Source organism: Mobula hypostoma, chromosome 4, assembly GCF_963921235.1.
Source record: "Mobula hypostoma chromosome 4, sMobHyp1.1, whole genome shotgun sequence".
NCBI lineage: Eukaryota > Metazoa > Chordata > Chondrichthyes > Myliobatiformes > Myliobatidae > Mobula > Mobula hypostoma.
This window is the reverse complement of record NC_086100.1, coordinates 179,492,931-179,512,763: the sequence shown is the minus strand read 5'-3', so window position 1 is coordinate 179,512,763 and position 19,833 is coordinate 179,492,931.

Here is a 19,833-nt window from a genome sequence, read left to right as displayed (position 1 = left end):
TAACAACTTTCACTTTAGAAGTGCAGTGTAGCTTTCATATACACCATTTGTCTAATCGTCAGAGTGTGTGAAGATCCGCACTGGCTCCAGCCTTGTGTACACTTAGCCTGTTTCTCATGGAAACTTAGCCAAGGTGTACGGTATGTCAATTCATCCCTCAGCTCACAGACTTTGACCTGAGACCTACAGTGGTGCTCAATTACAGACAGCTCCTTGAACAAGGACACAGCAAATCTTCAACTAACCAATGTGTCTTTCACTGAACTGATGGCACGAAGCATCAGTTTGTCCGACGTACGTCCTTGGATCTTGTTGTTGTAAAAAATTTCCACGCAGGACACTCCAGGACTGACTTGCAGTCAGAAGTCTTTTTCTGCATAAATCTTCCTACAGGGTTCAGGCGGCATGGCATGGTCCAACTAAATGGAATATACCCTGGCAACAAGGCCAGGTTCATCCTTTGCAACATGGATAGTTTGAACCTCAGTACATAGTGCTGTTTAATGATTGTGCATCTAGGGTCCAAGCACTCTGAACATTGGGCCTCAGGTGCAGTACTCTTCAACGTTCAAAGTAAATTTATTATCAAGGTCACCAGTCATTACCCTACCATTCATTTTCCTTCAGACATTCACAGTAGATGCAAAGTAACACAATAGAATCAACAGATTCTATAAGAAAGCATATAGGGTAATTCCTATATAAATAAGTAAATAAAAGATAGATCGGTAGATAGATAGATAGATAATATTGAGAACATGAGCTGTAGGGTACTTGAAAGTGGTGCATAGGTTGTGAGTAGTCCAGTGTTGAGGTGAATGAAGTTATCCACTCTGGTTCAGGAAGGGTAATAACTGTCCCTGAACCTGGAGATGTGGAACCTACTTCCTCACTGATAGTAGCAGAGAGAAGAGAGCATGGCCTGGATGGTGGAGGTCCTTGATGATGGATGCTGCTTTCCTGTGACAGGACTCCTTGTAGATGTTGATCATGCTTTCTCTCCTTTTTCTGGAGGGAGGCCTGCCCATCGTATCCCTGACAACATGGTGAAATGGAAGGCAGGTCAGGTCAAACCAACAGCAGCAGTGTATGAGCCAAACCTGTGCCACTGGTAGCTACACCAGCAACTCTTCAAACCTGAACAGCAGCTTGTTTTGATATTTTGTTTTCAAAAATGCATTTTATTCATAACATTTCCGATTACATAATACAAGACATTCTTTTGTCATTATTCACTATACCTTGCATATTTTTACATCTCCTTATACTGTCAAATTATGTTTAATTTCCAGACATCCCACCACCAGTGAGTCTGAGAAGCTGATAAGCTGAGCCCTTCTCAGTGTTCAGTAGTGGGAGGACCATCACTGTAGGTTTCACAATTTCATTGCAGAACATATTATGACATCTAAATGTGTGGTGTAGAGTATGTTGACTGGCTGCTATGGAAACACTAATGCCCTTGAACAAAAAATCCTCCAAAAAAAAGTGGATACAGCCCAGTCCATTGCAGGTAAAGCCATGTCCACCATTGAGCATATCTAAACGAAGTGTTGTCACGAGAAAGGAGCATCTATAATCAGAGACCCTCCCCCCTCCACCGCCACCCAGAACATGCCCTCTTCTCGCTGCTGTCATCATACAGGAGACTCAGGTCTCAGGAACGGTTATTACTCCTCAACGATCAGGCACTTGTAATAATGGGGTTAACTTCACTTGCCCCATCGTTGAAAATGTTCACACAACCTGTGAACTCACTACCAAGGACTCTTCATCTCATGTTCTTGATATTTATTGCCTACTATTATTATTTGTTGCTCTTTGTATTTACACAGTTGGTTGTCTTTTGTACGCTGGTTGGTGCAGTCTTTTACCGATTCTATTATAGTTATGATTCTATTATGGATTTATTGTGTCGGCCCCCAAGAAAACAAATCCTAGGGTGGTATATAGTGACATACATGGACTCTGATAATAAATTTACTTTGAACTTTGAACTGCACTGTAAAACAGACCAATCTGTAAAATTCAGTTGTGAGCAATTTCTTGCATTGATAAACCAGAAAGTTTCAGATACATCAAAGTTCAACTTGAACTGGGTTCATGAACTTCCAGCTTAATTCATTACGTGTCCCTGGGAACAGTCCTTCGTGTGCAGAATCCTGTGTTACACATCTGGTCAAGATGAGCCTCAACAATGACCCCTGCATCCCTTTCCAGAATTCTTTTGGCAACCATAAACCCAAGAATATTGGTTATGATCTCATCCCACCACAACCATCTCAACAGCAAATTTATTATAATAACATTCATCGAGATGGCGCTGGCAATATGCAGCGATGTTTTGCAGGCAGCTCACAGAACGATATGCTTCTGAACTACAATCATTGCAATCCCCAGCCTGTAATTTCCTTTCAAGAAATGAAATTTTTAACAGTCTGAAAGAACTAGCGATGTTTATGATCTCCTGAAAGGATTCGGCGAACTGGACTCTCTGGACTGCAGGTAAGCCATCTCCAAAAGCGAACGCGCTGGGTTGGACTTCATGCCAAATTAAAATGTTGCTGCCTGAGAGCAGAAAACAAACCAGTGTTCAGCACCACTACTCAGCTGAGCCCGTCCCGTCTGCCCGTGTTTGACACATCTCCCTTTCTTCTCGCTACTACCATCAGGCAGGAGGTGCTGGGGTCTTCAGTCCCAAGCTGCCAGGTTCAGGTTCATTGTCCTACAGCCACTGGGCACCTAACCTGGTGTGGATGGCTTCTCCCGCCTCACCGCTGAACTGAGTCCCCTGTACACTGACTTTTAGGGACTCTGCCTTTCTTATACAAGTTCTACATGGATTCAATTGTGTTTCTTTATTTTCCCATGGAGGAGTGAATCTCAAGGCTGTATAGGGTACACTCTTTGATAATAAATTTACTTTGAACTTATTATAATACAGTAATGCTATATTAATACGATAAGTAGTTTCTTAAGGTTGTCGTAGCTGGGGAGGTAGTGGAGATATGCTCCCACTACTTATTAAATGGTCCCACTGGCCTGTGCCTCAAATAGCCTGTGACAAACACGTCCAGCTCTTGACTTTCAAGTGTGGTTTAGCTCCTATTTCTATTGACAGGAGAAGTGGCAAAGGTGGGTTACTGGTGCCTTAAAACCATAGAACCATAGAACCATAGAACACTACAGCACAGAAAACAGGCCATTCGACCCTTCTAGTCTGTGCCAACACTTTATTCCACTAGTCCCATTGACCTGCACCCAGACAATATCCCTCCAGACCTCTCCCGTCCATGTATCTAGCCAATTTATTCTTAAAACTTAAGCGTGAGCCTGCAGTTGCTTTGAGCAAATGAGGCTCATTAACTGTGGTTGACAGCACGTCTAGGGGCAGGAAAACTCTGATCTCAAACCTCTGCTGCATTATGGCTATACCCACTCATGGGGTAGGCTTTGGGAGTGAACGCCAAGGAAAAATTCTGAGCTGGGGTCCCTAAGATAGTCCTACGTTGAGTTCAACACCGACTGGCAACTCCTGTGACACCAGTGGGTGCCAAACAAGATCAGTGTCTGCCATTTCTTTGGATTCATCAGCTTCCTGGAGAGGGGCAGCCTGGTGCATGGGCAACAGGTTGCTCTCTATATTGAACTGCCGTGCCTTACGTAGCACGCAGACAGCTGGGACGCAATATCCACGTTCAACCCCGACCAACGGAGAAGAGGGCAGCACAGTAGCATAACACTATTATTGCACCAGCGACCCAGGTTCAATTCCCACAACAGTCTGTAACCAGTTTGTACGTTCTCCTTGTGACCATTTGGGTTTCCTCTGGGTGCTCCAGCTTCCTCCTATATCTGAAAGACATATGGGTTAGTGGGTTAATTGGTCTTATGCATGTAATTGGATAGCACAGGCTCATTGGGGCAGAAAGGCCTGTTACTGTGTTGTATAAGACCATAAGACATAGAAGCACAATTAGGCCATTTGGCCCATCAAGTCTGTTCTGCCATTTCATCATGGCTGATCCATTTCCCTCTTGACCCTATACTCCTGCCTTCTCCTCATAACCTTTCGTGCCCTGACTAATCAAGAGCCTATCAACCTCTGCCTTCAATGCATCCAGTGAACCGGCCTCCACGCCTGCCTGTGGCAATGAATTCTGCAGATTCAGCACCTTCAGGCTAAAGAAATTCCTCTATATCTCTGTTCTAAATGAATGTGCTTCTATCTTCGGGCTGTGCCCTCTGGTCCTAGACTCACCCACTATAGGGAACCTCCTCTCCCACATCTCTAAACTAAAAGAATAGTGAAGTCTCCAACTGTGCATGGAAGATCTGACAGGGGGCCCTTCTCGCCAGTGCAAGGATTGATGCTTGTTGGAGAGTTCTGCTGATGAAATATTCTGCCAAAAGAGTTCAGGCAGCTGACCAACTTCTGTCACTTCAGACATCACTTCTGTCTCCAACAGGGCCTGTAGGACATTTTGTACAGCCCACTGTTTGAAGAAGAAGGGGTTGGAGGATATTGTTCCCCTAGCATTCTGCAAAAATCACGCCGAACCTCTTCTTTGCAAAAGAAACCTCTCTACCACAACGGACACTTTGGTACAGGACCCTCAATCACATCAGGCATTTTAATTTGAGGATTAGAAATCTCTTGTATTTGTGTGCCACATTGTACACATGTGAACACACACACACACACAAACATACAGTAAAATACCATTTATAGTACATTAACCCCGACTTGCATAAATAACTGTAATTATGTTGTGGATTATACAAAAATATATATGCCTTACAGTAAATAGGAAAGCAGGAATTATTTATATCGTTTCCTTTCTTAGCAGCTAACACCTCTGAGCATCGCCACCCTGTCACGGTGGAGAGGCTTGTGAGATCTCAAGAGCCATGCCATCTGGAGATTAGCCATCTGGTGCCTTCGCTCTACATCACCCGCGCCAGTAAGGTCAAGGGGAAGGTTCTAGACAAAGAGCAATCCAACCGGGGCCTCAGTGGTGGAGCTGGTGGAAGTTGATGACAGATCACGGAAGGCGGAGGAAGGCTGGAGTAGTGAAGAGTCCTCAGTCATCTTGCATTCCATCCCTGACCCTGACCCCGATCTGTCAAGGACTGTGTGGTGGCTGCCCATGCATCAGCCTCCCTACATTAAATATAGTCACGCGTAGGTGTTCTAGATTAAAGGAATCCAGCCTAACATCCTGGAATAAATCAGAATATGTAAATCACAGATGGCTCATTACATCCTCCTGTAATGGTGAAGACCCACCAATAGACACCCCTTGAGAAACCATCTTATTCGACTCGAGTGTTTGCACTACAACATAACACCAATAACGCATGACAAAACTGGAATGGGTCCTGGTATAAACAAAAACATTGCGACAGAAATTAGAGTAGGGGGTGTGGTAGCAAAGTTTGCAAGTACTACAAAAATTGATTGATTGACAGTGAAAGGGCAAATGTTAGAATGAAAAAGGATGTGAGTGGTTGGGTTAGCTGTAACGAAAAGTGGCAAGTTGAATTTAACCCAGAGAAATGTAAGCTGATACATTTGGGGAGGGATAATCATGCAAGGGAATATAAAATAGATGCAAAGATGTTTAAGTGATGAGGCGGAACAAAGGTATCTCGGAGCATATGTTCACAGATTCTTAAACGTAGCAGAACAGGTTGAAGGTGTAGAATATCGGAGCAGAGAATTTATACTGGAACTCTGCGTGACATTTCAACCTAAATACCACGTATAATTCTGGTCAGCACACAGCACAAAAGCTGGGATTAAACTGGGAAGGCTGCCGAGGAAATTTGAAAAGATGTTGCCAAATCTGGAGAATTGTAACCGTGAAAGCATTGGATAAGTTGGTGTGAGTTTTATTTTTTGGAATCAGGGATGCTAAGAGGAGGTTAAACTGAAAATAGGCCATAGAACAGTGCAACACAGTACAGGTCCTCTGGCCCACAACATGCATAAAATTACAAGGAGTAACTTTGGAATAAGTGATAGACTCCAGTTCCTGAAGTTGAAAGATTAAAAGTCACGGGACATGGGTGTAAAGCAGATGGTAGATGGATTTGAGGGGAATGGTGTCAGGGGACAGGAATTTACTGCTTGAAAATGTGGTATCTCAATTTCTTAAAAATCTCTTCACAAAATAGAAATAACAGAAATTGCCTATCCAATGCCCTCTTATTTGACAAAAATTCCACATCCCACACTAATGACCCTTTCTCCCTTCTCCAACCCTCCTCCCACTCTGGTTATTTGCCTGTTCTGGACCTTTTCATCTCGAATTTCAGACGAGACATCAGCCCTCCTCTCTCCTCCTCCAACATTATACCCTCCGAACACACTGTCCTCCACTCTCTCCGCACCAATCCCAACCTTACCGCAGACAAGGGGGAGCTGATGTAGCATGCCGGACTGACCCCTACCTTGCTGAGGCCAAGCAGCAACTTTCAGACACTTCCACATACCTACACTCGAAGAAGGCCCCACTCCAGCCCACTCGAAAACTGTCTCAGACACCATCACCGACCGCCAACAAACTCTTAGTTCCCTTACCCCACACTGCTTGCTTCTACCTCTTACCGAAATCCACAAACCTGACTATCTGGGTAGGCCCATTGTCTCTGCCTGCTCCTCCCCCACTGAACTCGTGTCTGCATACCTTGACTCCCTTCTGTCCCCCTTGGTTGAGTTTCTTCCCCCTACATCCATGACACTTCTCATGCTCTCGATCTCCTTACTAACTTTTAATTCCCTGGCCCTGACCACCTCACATTAACACCATGGATGTCCACTCCCTGTATACTTCTATCCCTCATCAAGAAGGCCTTAACAATCTCGGCTCGTCTCTCAATAAAAGAATCAATTAGTTCCCCTCCGCCACTACACTCCTCCATCTGACAGAACCAGTCCTCACCCTCAACAAATTTTCCTTCAGCTCCTCCACTTCGTCCAGACTCAAGGGGTAGCCATTGGTGAGACCCATTGTAAATTGGGAGGCTACTTCATCGAGCACCTCTGCTCCATCTGCTGAAGGCAAAACTTCCTGGTGGCCAAACATTTTAATTCTGATTCCCATTCCTGTTTTGATATGTCAGTCCATGGCCTCTGCTTGTGCCATGATGAGAGGCCACCCTCATGGTAGAGAAGCGACACCTTATTTTCTGTCTGGGTGCCTTCCAACCTGATGGCATGAATATCGATTGCTCCTTCCAGTAAAATAAATTCCCTCTGCGTCCCCTCTTCTATTCCCCACTCTGGCCTCTTGCCTCTTTTCACCTGCCTATCACCTCCCCTGGGTCCCCTCCTTCCCTTTCTCCTATGTTCCATTCTCCTCTCCTATCAGATTCGTTTCTCTTCAGCCCTTTATCTTTCCAATCTACCTTGCGTCACCTATCACCTTCTAACTATCCTCCTTCCCCTCACCCCACCTTTTTAAACCAGTTTCCTTACAAGGTGGCTTACAAGGACGCATAATTTTAAGGTGATTGGAGGTAAGTATGGGGGGGATTGTCCAAAGTAAGTTTCTTTACGCAGAGTTGTGGGTACATGGGTGAGGGTTGGTGTAGAGGCAGATACGTTAGGGGTTTTTAAGAAACTCTTAGATAGGCACAAGGATTGATCTACGAATAGATTAAAAGGTCAGCACAACAATGTGGGTTAAATGGTCTGTACTGTGCTGTAATGGTCTACTTTCTATTAAATCAGGGTATTCCAACCTTTTTTATGCTATGGACCCTTACCTTTAACCGAGGGGTCTGTGGGTCCCAGACCAGCAACCCCTGTATTAAACAGATTAGGTTAAAGCTGCTCCCTTGAACAAAGGTGAAAAATTAAGAAAATTGACAATCTCCCACTAGTTGTTATCCCCAATTTAATTCAATGTTCCCACTAATAAATGTAAGCCATGTTCAGAACAGCAATTGATGTGGAAGATGGTAATATCTCCGTTATATAAATTACCTTCTAGGTTCAATGTGGAATTGACAGGAATCATCTGATTTGGTCTGGAACCTCTCACTCAACATCAGCAAGACAAGCAGCTGATGATTGACAACAGGAGGAAGAAGCTGGGGGTTCATGAACAAGTTCTTGTTAGATCTGAGGTGGAGAGAGTTAGTAACTTTACATTTTTTAGAGATATTATATCTGAGGATCTATCCTGCGACCAGTGTGTAAATGCCATCACAAAGAAGGTACAGCAGTACCTTTACGTTCTTAGAAGTTTGCATAGATTTGGCATGTCACCTAAAACTTTAGGAAACTTCTATAGATGCACAGTGGAGAATATCCTCACTGGCTGCGTCACAGATTGCTGTGGAAGCACCAATGCTCAGGTACTGAAAAATCTACAGAAAGTGGTCGATACAACTCAGTTCATCACAGGCAAAGCTCTCGCCACCATTGAACACACTTACTGTATATGGAGCACTGCCATGGGAAAGCATTATCCATTATTAAAGACCCCCACCATCCAAGACGTGGTTTCTTCTACTACCATTGGGCAGGATAATTGGAAGCCTTATGTCCCACACCACCAGGTTGAGGAACAGTTATTACCCTATAACCGTCAGGCTCCTGAACTAAAGTGGATAACTTCACTCACTTCATATAACCATATAACTATATAACAATTACAGCATGGAAACGGGCCATCTCGGCCCTTCTAGTCCATGCTGAACTCTTACTCTCACCTAGTCCCACCGACCTGCACTCAGCCCATAACCCTCCATTCCTTTCCTGTCCATATAACTGTCCAACTTATCCTTAAATGACAATATCGAACCTGCCTCAACCACTTCTGCTGGAAGCTCGTTCCACACAGCTACTCTGAGTAAAGAAGTTCCCCCTCATGTTACCCCTAAACTTTTGCCCTTTAACTCTCAAATCATGTCCTCTTGTTTGAATCTCCCCCACTCTCAATGGAAAAAGCCTTTCCACGTCAACTCTATCTATCCCCCTCATAATTTTAAATACCTCTGTCAAGTCCCCCCTCAACCTTCTACGCTCCAAAGAATAAAGACCCGATTTGTTCAACCTTTCTCTGTAACTTAGGTGATGAAACCCAGGTAATATTCTAGTAAATCTTCTCTGTACTCTCTCTATTTTGTTGACATCTTTCCTATAATTCGGTGACTTCAACTCTGAACTGACTTCAAAATCTAGATCTTTCAAGGACTCTTTACAACCTGTGCTCTCATCATTACCTTTTATTTGCACAGTTTGCCTCCTTTTGCACATTGATTATTCGTCAGTCTTTGTTTACGTACAGTTTTTCATAAATTCTATTGTAATTTTTTTTTTAGAAGGTAGAAGGAGATGAGTTATACAGCTCTCGTTCATGCACGTGCAGTTCAACTCTTTGAGTGAAAAAGCAGAAAGTTTGAAGTTAATAACTCATCGCCTACTTTAGGCCATGAACTTATCAATCACCCCTGCTGTGGATCGTTTCTGGAGGTTCAAGATGCTGACTTCTACAAAGAAGGGATCCGTATGCTCCACAACCGCTGGACTAAGTGTGTAAATGTAGGAAAAATAAATGTGAATTGACGCCTTCTACCTTAGGCCACGAACTTATCAATCACTCTCATAGATCAGATCATTACACAGAGCATTGAGGAAGAACAGGGTAAAACAATAACAATGCTGAATAGAGTATAACAACTAGAGAGAAAGTATAGTGCAGGTAGACGGTAAGGTGCGTCATTCGAGTGAGGTAGATTGTGCGGTCAAGAGTCCATCTTATCCTGCTCGGGAACCATTCAACAGCGAGGTAAATGTTGCCCCTGAGGTTGCCGGTATGTGCCTTTGGGCTTTGGTCTGATGGAAAGGGCAGAAAAGAGAATATAGAGAATATCCAGAGTGGCTGGGGTTTTATGATTGTGGTGGTTACTTTACCGAGGAGGTGAGGCTTACAGTGAGAGTTCAAGGTGGGGCACTGGTTTCTTTGATGTGCTGAACTCTCTGCTGTTTTGTTTTACAGTCAGGTGCACAGCAGTCGTTATGAATCCAGATAGGAATCTTTCTATGGTGAATTGATAACAATTGGTGAGGATCAACAGAGACATGCCAAATTTTTGCCCACAGAACTGCCACTCGCTGAATGTTTTATTTTTGTTTTTCACATCATTCTCTGTAAACTCTAGAGACCGCTGTGCATGAAAATCCCAGGCAATCAGCAGTTTCTGAGATACTCAAACCACCCCATCTGGCACCAACAATCATTCCAGGGCCAAAGTCATTTTGATCATATTTCTTCCCATTCTGATGTTTGGTCTGAACAACAACTGATCCTCTTCTGCATTAAGTTGCTGCCAGATGACTGGCTGATTAGATATTTGCATTAACAAACAGATGTACAGGTGTACCTAATAAAGTAGCTACTGACAGTTTAGGGTAAATGACAAACAAGAGAAAATCGGCAGATGCTGGAAATCCAAGCTGCACACACAAAATGCTGCAGGCCAGGCAGCATCTATGGAAAAGAGTACAGTTGAAGTTTCTGGCTAAGACCCTTTGGCAGGACTAGGGTAAATAACGGGGATCTTAGGAACGTTGTAGCTAATTAACATCATAAGTTCCCTGAAAGTGGCAACACAGGTAGACAGTGAATAAGGCATTTGGTATGTTTGCCTTCACTGAGCGTAGGTAGCCAACCCCCTCAACAACACATATCAGGTATTCCACGTTGGATACAGTTGGGGAGGGGTGGGGGTAACTTATCAGAGTAAAGTCACTGCTGTCAGGACTCTGGCACTGAGTCTGGCTCTGTGACTTAGAAGGGAAGGGAGAAGAAGAGGCAAGCTGTAGAAACAGGGGGTTTGATGGTTAGGGGATCAGAAAGGAAGTTCTGTGGGCAAGAATGAGATTCCCGGATGGTACGCTGCCTCCTGAGTGCCAGGGCCTGGGATATCTCAGATCCAGTCATTGGCATTCTTGAGTGGGTTGGTGAACAGCTAGAAGTCATGGTCCATGTAGGTACCAATGACATTGGTAGGATGAGTGACAAGGTTTTGCATAAGGAGTTCAGGGACTTAAGTGTGAAGTTCAAGGTAAGAACCTCCAGGGTTGAGATCTCAGGATTGCCACCCAAGCCACATGCTAGAGAGGCCAGAACTAGGAAGGTTATAGAGTTTAACACATGGCTGAGGTGTTGGTGTAGGAGGGAGGGCAAAAGACTTTTGGATCATTGGGCTCCCTTCCTAGGAAGGTGGGACCTGGGACCTGTACAGAAGGGACGGTTTGCACCTGAACTGGAAGGGGACTGATATGCTAGTGGGAAGGTTTGCTTGTGTTTGCTGGGGTTGGGGTGGGGGGGGGGGAGGCTAAACTAGAGCTGCAATGGGATGGGAACCAGAGTGCCAGAACATTTTCTAACAGGTAATTTTAACTAATCCCATACTGTAAAAGAACTAGATGGAATAGGGTCTGTTGAATGTGTTCAAGAAAGCGAGGAACAGCAAGGAAGACTATCAGAGCTTGCAGTGTAATCTGGACCATTTTGAAAAATTGGCTGAAAAATAGCAGATGGAATTTTGTAGACAAGTGTGACATGTTGCACTTCAGTAGGACCAACCAGGGTAGGTCTTATACAGTGAACGACAGGGCACTGAGGAGTGCTGTAGAACAAAGAGATCTGGGAATACAGGTCCATAATTCATTGAAAGTGGTGTCAGAGGTAGATGGTTCATAAAAAAAGCTTTAGGCACATTGGCCTTCATAAATCAAAGTATTGGTACAGGAGATGGGATGTTATATTAACATTATATAGGATGTTGGTGAGGCCTAATTTGGAATACTGCGTGCAGTTTTGATCACCTATCTACAGGAATGATATACAGGTTGAAAGAGTACAGAGAAAATTTATAAAGTTGTTGCTGGGACTGGAGGAACTGAGTTATAAGGAAAGATTGAATAAGTTAGGACGTTTTTCCTTGGAACATCAAGTCAAGTCAAGTTTATTGTCATTTCAGCCATAAGCTGCTGGTACGGTACACAGTAAAAATGAAACAACGTTCCTCCAGGACCTTGGTGCTACATAGAATCATAAAACCATAGAATATTACAGCACAGAAACAGGCCTTTTGGCCCTTCTTGGCTGTGCCGAACCATTTTTCTGCCTAGTCCCACTGACCTGCACCTGGGCCATATCCTTCCATACACCTCTCATCCATGTACCTGTCCAAGTTTTTCTTAAATGTTAAAAGTGAGCCCGCATTTACCATTTCATCTGGCAGCTCATTCCACACTCCCACCACTCTCTGTGTGAAGAAGCCCCCACCCAATGTTCCCTTTAAACTTTTCCCCCTTCATCCTTAACCCATGTCCTCTGTTTTTTTTTTCTCCCCTAGCCTCAGTGGAAAAAGCCTGCTTGCATTCACTCTACCCATCATAATTTTATATACCTCTATCAAATCTCCCCTCATTCTTCTACACTCCAGGGAATAAAGTCCTAACCTATTCAACTTTTCTCTGTAACTCAGTTTCTCAAGTCCTGGCAACATCCTTGTAAACCTTCTCTGCACTCTTTCAACCTTATTAATATCCTTCCTGTAATTTGGTGACCAAAACTGTACACAGTACTCCAAATTCAGTCTCACCAATGCCTTATACAACCTCACCATAACATTCCAACTCTTATACTCAATACTGTGATTTATAAAGGCCAATGTACCAAAAGCTCTCTTTACAATCCTATCTACCTGTGACGACACTTTTAGGGAATTTTGTATCCATATTCCCGGATCCCTCTGTTCTACTGCACTCCTCAGTGCCCTAACATTTACCTTGTATGTTCTACCTTGGTTTGTCCTTCCAAAGTCCTCACACTTGTCTGTATTAAACTCCATCTGTCATTTTTCAGCCCATTTTTCCAGCTGGTCCAAATCTTTATGCAAGCTTTGAAAACCTTCCTCACTGTCCACTACACCTCCAATTTTTGTATCATCGGAAAATTTGCTGATCCAACTTACCACATTATCATCCAGATCATTGATATAGATGACAAATAACAATGGACCCAGCACTGATCCCTGTGGCACAGCACTAGTCACAGGCCTCCACTCAGAGAAGCAATCCTCCACTACCACTCTCTGGCTTCTTCCATTGAGCCAATGTCAAATCCAATTTACTACCTCTCCATGTATACCTAGTGACTGAATCTTCCTAACTAACCTCCCATGCGGGACCTTGTCAAAGGCCTTACTGAAGTCCATGTAGACAATATCCACTGCCTTCCCTTCATCCACTTTCCTGGTAAGCTCCTCGAAAAACTCTAATAGATTTGTTAAACATGACCTACCACACACAAAGCCATGTTGACTCTCCCTAATATATCCCTGTCTATCCAAATACTTGTAGATCCTATCTCTTAGTACTCCTTCCAATAAGTTACCTACTACCGACGTCAAATTTACCGGCCTATAATTTCCCAGATTACTTTTAGACCCTTTTTTAAGCAATGGAACAACATGAGCTATCCTCCAATCCTCCGGCACCTCACCCGTAGATACCAACATTTTAAGTATATTTGCCAGGGCCCCTGCAATTTCAAGACTAGTCTCCTTCAAGGTCCGAGGGAATACCCTGTCAGGTTCTGGGGATTTATCTACTCTGATTTGCCTCAGGATAGCAAGTACCTCCTGCTCTTCAATCTGTATAGGTTCCATGACCTCACTACTTGTTGCCTTATTTCCATTGACTCCATGCCAGTTTCCTTAGTAAATACAGATGCAAAAAAGCATTTAAGATCTCCCCCATTTCTTTTGGTTCCATACACAGCCGACCACTCTGATCTTCAAGAGGACAAATTTTATCCCTTACTATCCTTTTGCTCTTAATATACCTGTATCCTTCACCTTGACTGCCAAAGCAACCTCATGTCTTCTTTTAGCCCTCCTGATTTCTTTCTTAAGAAGGGACTGTTAATTAGAATTGATTCAGATATTAAGGGTTTTAGAGTTAATCAGGAGGAATATAAAATTAATCTATTTGCTGATGATGTTTTGATTTACTTAACAAACCCACAGCATTCGTTAGGTAAATTATCTTCGAGATTGGATGAATATGGGAAAGTATCAGGGTATAAAATAAATTAGGATAAAAGTGAAATTTTACCTCTTACTAAAGGAGACTATAGCCAATGTCGATTAGCAACCCAATTTAGATGGCCGGTAAATGGCATAAAGTATTTAGGTATAAGACTTGATAATGATGTAAAGGATTTATATAAATTTAATTATTTACCACTATTGAAAAAAATTCAAGAAGGTCTTGACAATTGGATGATACTACCAATAACATTAGTGGCTAGAGTCAATGTTGTAAAAATGAATATATTTCCTAGATTACAGTATTTGTTTCAAACTTTACCAATACAATTGCCACAGAAACTTTTTCAAGGGTTAAATAAATGTGTGAGAAAATTTCTTTGGAAAGGTAAGATGTCAAGAATATCATTGGAAAAATTGACATGGAAATTTGAGTTAGGAGGGTTACAACTTCCAAACTTTAAGAATTATTATAAAGCAAATCAACTTAGATTTATTGCATCTTTCTTCGACGAACAAAAACTGGCATGGATTAGAATAGAATTAGATAAGATAGGAGAAAATACACCCGAAGATTTTATATATAAATGGGAATTTAAATGGATACGCGAAAAGAAAGAATCTCCTATATGAAAACATTTGATTGATCTATGGAATAAGATAAAGGTTGATAATGAAATAAAGAAATCTTTATTAGCAAGGAGACCTTTGATCCGAAACAGACTTATTCCTTTTACAATGGATAATCAACTTCTATATAATTGGTACCAAAAAGGGATTAGATCTATAGGAGACTGTTATGAACGAGGTATATTGATGTCATTTGAACAACTAAAGAATAAATATAAAATATCAAATAACACTTTCTTTTGTTACCTTCAATTAAGGGCTTATTTAAAAGGCAAATTGGGTCAAATTGGGTTTTTGCCAAAACCCAATGAAATTGAAATTTTAATTCAAAAAGGAAAAATGTTAAAAATTATTTCTTTTATGTATAATTTGATTCAAAAACAGACAATTAAACAAGGAATCCACAAGTCAGAACAAAAATGGGAAACGGATCTGAATATTAATATTGATGAAACAAATTGGTCAAGACTATGTCTTGACAGTATGACAAATACAATAAAATTTCGACTTAGATTAGTGCAATATAATTTTTTACACCAATTATATATTACACCGCAAAAAATAAATAGATTAAATTCAAACTTATCTGATCAATGTGTAATCAAGAAACTGGTACTTTCTTACATACTACTTGGTCTTGTTCCAAAATTCAACCTTTTTGGATAAATTTAAGAGTTTTATTGGAACAAATTACTAGAACTCAATTTCCACATAACCCTATATTATTTCTATTAGGTGATATTGAAGGGATAAAATCAAAACTTAAACTGAATAAATATCAGAAAGAACTTATAAGAATTGCATTGACAGTAGCCAAGAAGGCTATAGCAGTTACTTGGAAATTAGATTCGTATTTAAGTATGAATCCTTGGAATAATGAAATTTCTAGTTGTATTCCACTTGAAAAAATTACTTATAATTTAAGAGATAAATATGATACATTTTTGAATATTTGGCACCCTTATTTACAAAAGATAGGATGGCATATTTGGTTGCTCCGATGATAAAGATGTTGGTCCCTTGGGGAAAGTAATAAATAAATATACTAAATTTATTTTGAATCCCATGGAGCATGTGGAAACCTTCCAATATCCAGGCAGTTCTTCTTTCTTTTTCTTTTTTTTTTCTTCTTTTTTCAGGTAGGCCTATATATCGGGGGGAAGGGTTAAGGGGAGGGGGGATGGTATATATTATCATTCTATGTAATCACTTCGAAAACTCAAAAATTATATTTTAAAAAAGGGACTGTTTTTGTTCTGTGCCTATCCCCTCCCCCACCCCTTGATCTTTCCCCTTACTGGTTTTTCACCTGGCACCTACCTGCCTTCTCCTCTCCTTCCCACCCTCCCCCCACCCTGACCCCTCCCTCTTCAGTCCTGACGAAGGGTCTCGGCCCGAAACGTTGACTGTTCGTTTCCACGGATGCTGCCCGACCTGCTGAGTTCCTCCAGCGTATTGTGCATTCTGTACTTTTCTCTGATTGTCTGTCTCTAAATCATTGGTTAGACTGCATCTTGAATATTGTGAGTGGGGTTCTAGGAAGGGTGTACAGCAATAGAGAGAGAAGAGATGCGTCAGGAAGTTGCTTGAATAAGAAGGCTGCAGTTATAAATAGAGATTGGATAGGCTGGGATTATTCTCTCTGTTACCTAGGAGACTAAGGAATGAATTTATAGAGGTTTACAAAATTGTGAGGGCCATAGCTTTTTTTTCCAGGGCAGAGAAGTCCAGAACTAGGGGTTTAAGGTGAAGGGTGAGAAACTTAAAGGAGATCTGAGGGGGACGTTTTTCCACACAGAATGGTGAATATCTGAAGCCATCTGCCTGAGGAGGAGGCAGAGGCAGTTTCAATTGCAAGTTTAAAAAGGCACTTGGGCAGACTCTTAAATAGGAAAGTAGAGAGATACAGGCCTGATGTGAACAATTAGGATTAGTACAGATAGGTTTGGACAACAAGGACATGGGCCAAAGAGCCTGTGTACATGTTGTATGGCTCTATGACTCTATAATTCTATGCCGTATAGGTGAGAAGAATATCCATCTAATCTCTATCTTCAGTGGATGGCCATTCCTTTACAAACAGTGGCCCTTGATCTATATTCCCCCATGAGGAAATATCCTCACCACATCAACCTTAACAATACCCTTCAGTGTCTTAAATGTTCTGACCAAGTCACCTCTTGCTCCTTTAAACTCCAGTGGTTACAAGCCAGCCCACTCATGACAACTCCACTGTAAACTGCCCCATGTGGAGGTAAATGATAAAATGAGGGAAGATTTGATGACTATTTAGGGAGAATAAACAATGGATTAGTGTAAATGGGAAATTAATGGTCAGCATAGACTCAATGAGTCAAAGGATCTGTTTATGTACCATATTGCTCTATAGCCCCTTGCATATGTGTGCCAGAGCTGGAAAGGTGCTTCTGTATCTCCAGCCTTTTTAGTCTACAGGAACCTAAGACGTCTCCAAGTTGAGAGTATCGGTCCATAAACGTCGGCGCTACTTTTTTCCATAGATGCTGCTTGGCCTGCTGATTTCCTCCAGTATTTTATGTATGTTGCCTGGATTTCCAACATCTGCAGATGATTTTGTTTGTGACTCAAGTTGAGAGTGATTTATTTGTAGCTCTTTCCATTTGGAACAATGTTCAAATGTTCATTTATTATCAAATTATACAACTCTGAAATTCTTCAATTCTCTGGCTAGCCATGAAACCCAAGAAAGAAAAGAAAGGCAGCATGATCATTAACCCCCAAATCCCACCACCAGCTCAGCTCCCCGTAAAAAAAAACAACAAAGAAAAACAGAACAGGCACATCAATTCCACAAGTTCCTCCTCCCACACAGAAAACATCGAACAAAACGGATCAGGCACACCAACCCCCAAATCCTTCGCACTCAAAAAATCTAAGATTGGGTGGGAAAAACACAGAATATAAAAACTATAAGACTGAAAAAAACTCTATAGCCTAAGTCCAAATCCAAAATGCAGAATAAGCCTGGACAACACTCTCCGGGCAACAATATATTCCTTTGGTAAACCAAACATGACTACGGTTGATTTACCTTTGCTCAGTACTGCATCAGTCATCAGCCACCTTAGTTCTCTGTCACACTCTCACCTCTCTATCTTCAGCTTCTTACATGACCCTGACATGGCTCACCAGAGGTTTGAGGACTCAATGTTTATCATTACAATAGGCACATTAGACCACACATTGAGTTCAAAAATTGCAGACCTCACATCAGTTTGGCAGTTGGCTCTGATTAGTTCAATAACAACAACTGAACTGTACTGGTTTAAGTGAATTCTTGGGCAACATTATCACCCTTCAAAACTTCCTCCTCATCACTGGAATCGTTCACGGATTTCATTAGTCTTCCAGTGGCTCCTCTCCTCTTCTAGACTTTTTATCTTTTAATCTCTGGACCCCTCTTGCCCTTTTGTTGTCCCCTCCCCACCCTAATTTTCTGTCTCTTCAAACATGTTAATCTCTGCATTCCTCTTCTTTTTCCGGTTCAGATTTGCAGAATTCGTTTTCGTATTCAGTCCTGATGAAGGGTCTCGGCTTGAAACATTGTTTTTTTTTCATTCCTCTCCAGAAATGCTGCCTGACCTGATTTCCTCCAGCAATTTGTTTCTGTTGCTCTTGTTTTTGAAGCATTGTTTTATGGACATTTGTCCTAAAATCCACCTCCGAACCTAATGCGGACTGGTTCATGGGCTTCCGGCTTCTTCCTCCTGAAGTCAATAATCAGCTTTGTTGATGTTGAGTGAGAAACTTGAAAAAGAAAAGCAAACTAGAACACAAAACACAATTCATTCCTATTTATTCAAGAGTTGGACCCCATTTTATTTTGAATGATGTGCAATATTTTACATTTCTCAAACATCACATTACATTTGCCATTTTTTCACCTAATTACGTACTGATCTGTACCCAAATACAGATTCCTCTGCAACAATCTCCATATATCAGAAAAATGCACATAGACATGTCAAATAAAACCTAAAAATTATGTAAGATATAACATTAATGGATTAAAATAACATAACAGATTAAAATATAACATTATGAGATTATAAGATAACCAATATTGCAGCTGACCATGAAGTTAATGTCAGATCTCAGTTTTATTGCATTGGCAGTGCCCTCCCTTTTGCCCTCTACATTGCTCTGCATCAACTGGAATGGGTTGCTGTTGTTTCAGACAAATTGATTAGCATGTGTGCCATGTTCCAGAGTTAAGTGCAGTCACCTATTTCTTCAGAGAATGAGATGACTTTTTTTTAAAATGGCAACACTTCAGAATGAAATGCAAAGTACCAGAAAACATCTCCTTTGCATTGCTTATAAACAAGGTGTTCCTTCTACACCCACCTTCTCCTCTGAAACTGCAGGGGTACATCTGGGGTTAAATATCCTTCTGAAAGGCATTGAAAAATTGGATTAGCTGAGTGGAATTTGAACTCCACAAACTTCTATGCTGCAGCACTGATTCACTTAACCCATCCAGTTCTCTCTGTTCACAGACAAGGCAAAGATTTGGGGAGAAAGAGAAAAAAACATGCAAATTAGATGGAGCTTCTCTTCAGCAGTTCTTGTCCTGAAGCTAATTAAGTATTTTCTGAACCACAGTTAATCTTATGGTGCTGAGAATGAAGTAACTAACTTACACACAAGGTCTCACATATAACAACGGTAACCTTAATCAGTGGTTTAGTTCCCTTTAGCATGGGAACAGGAGGACCTGATGTGATATTCAAATCTTCCGGATCTGTAACTTAAGTCTAATGCCCAGACTTGAGTCCACATGTCTGACTTCTTCACCTTACAAAATTCCCACTTCATCATGATATTTGTCATAAGTGTCATTAGCTATTTAAGACAATTTCAGATTTACACTGTCACTTCTATGATGATGCACTTCTCCATTTCAGATTGGGGTAGCTTTAACTTAAAAGCAATAGCCCCTTTGATTTGCACTCATCCACTGGAGTAATGACATCTCTCTGTTCACCCTTTCGACTTCGAGAATCATCTTAAACACTGCAACTAGTCACCTGTAACCTTGTTATTTAAGGGTACATGAGACCACTCTTTGCCCCAGTCTCCGTG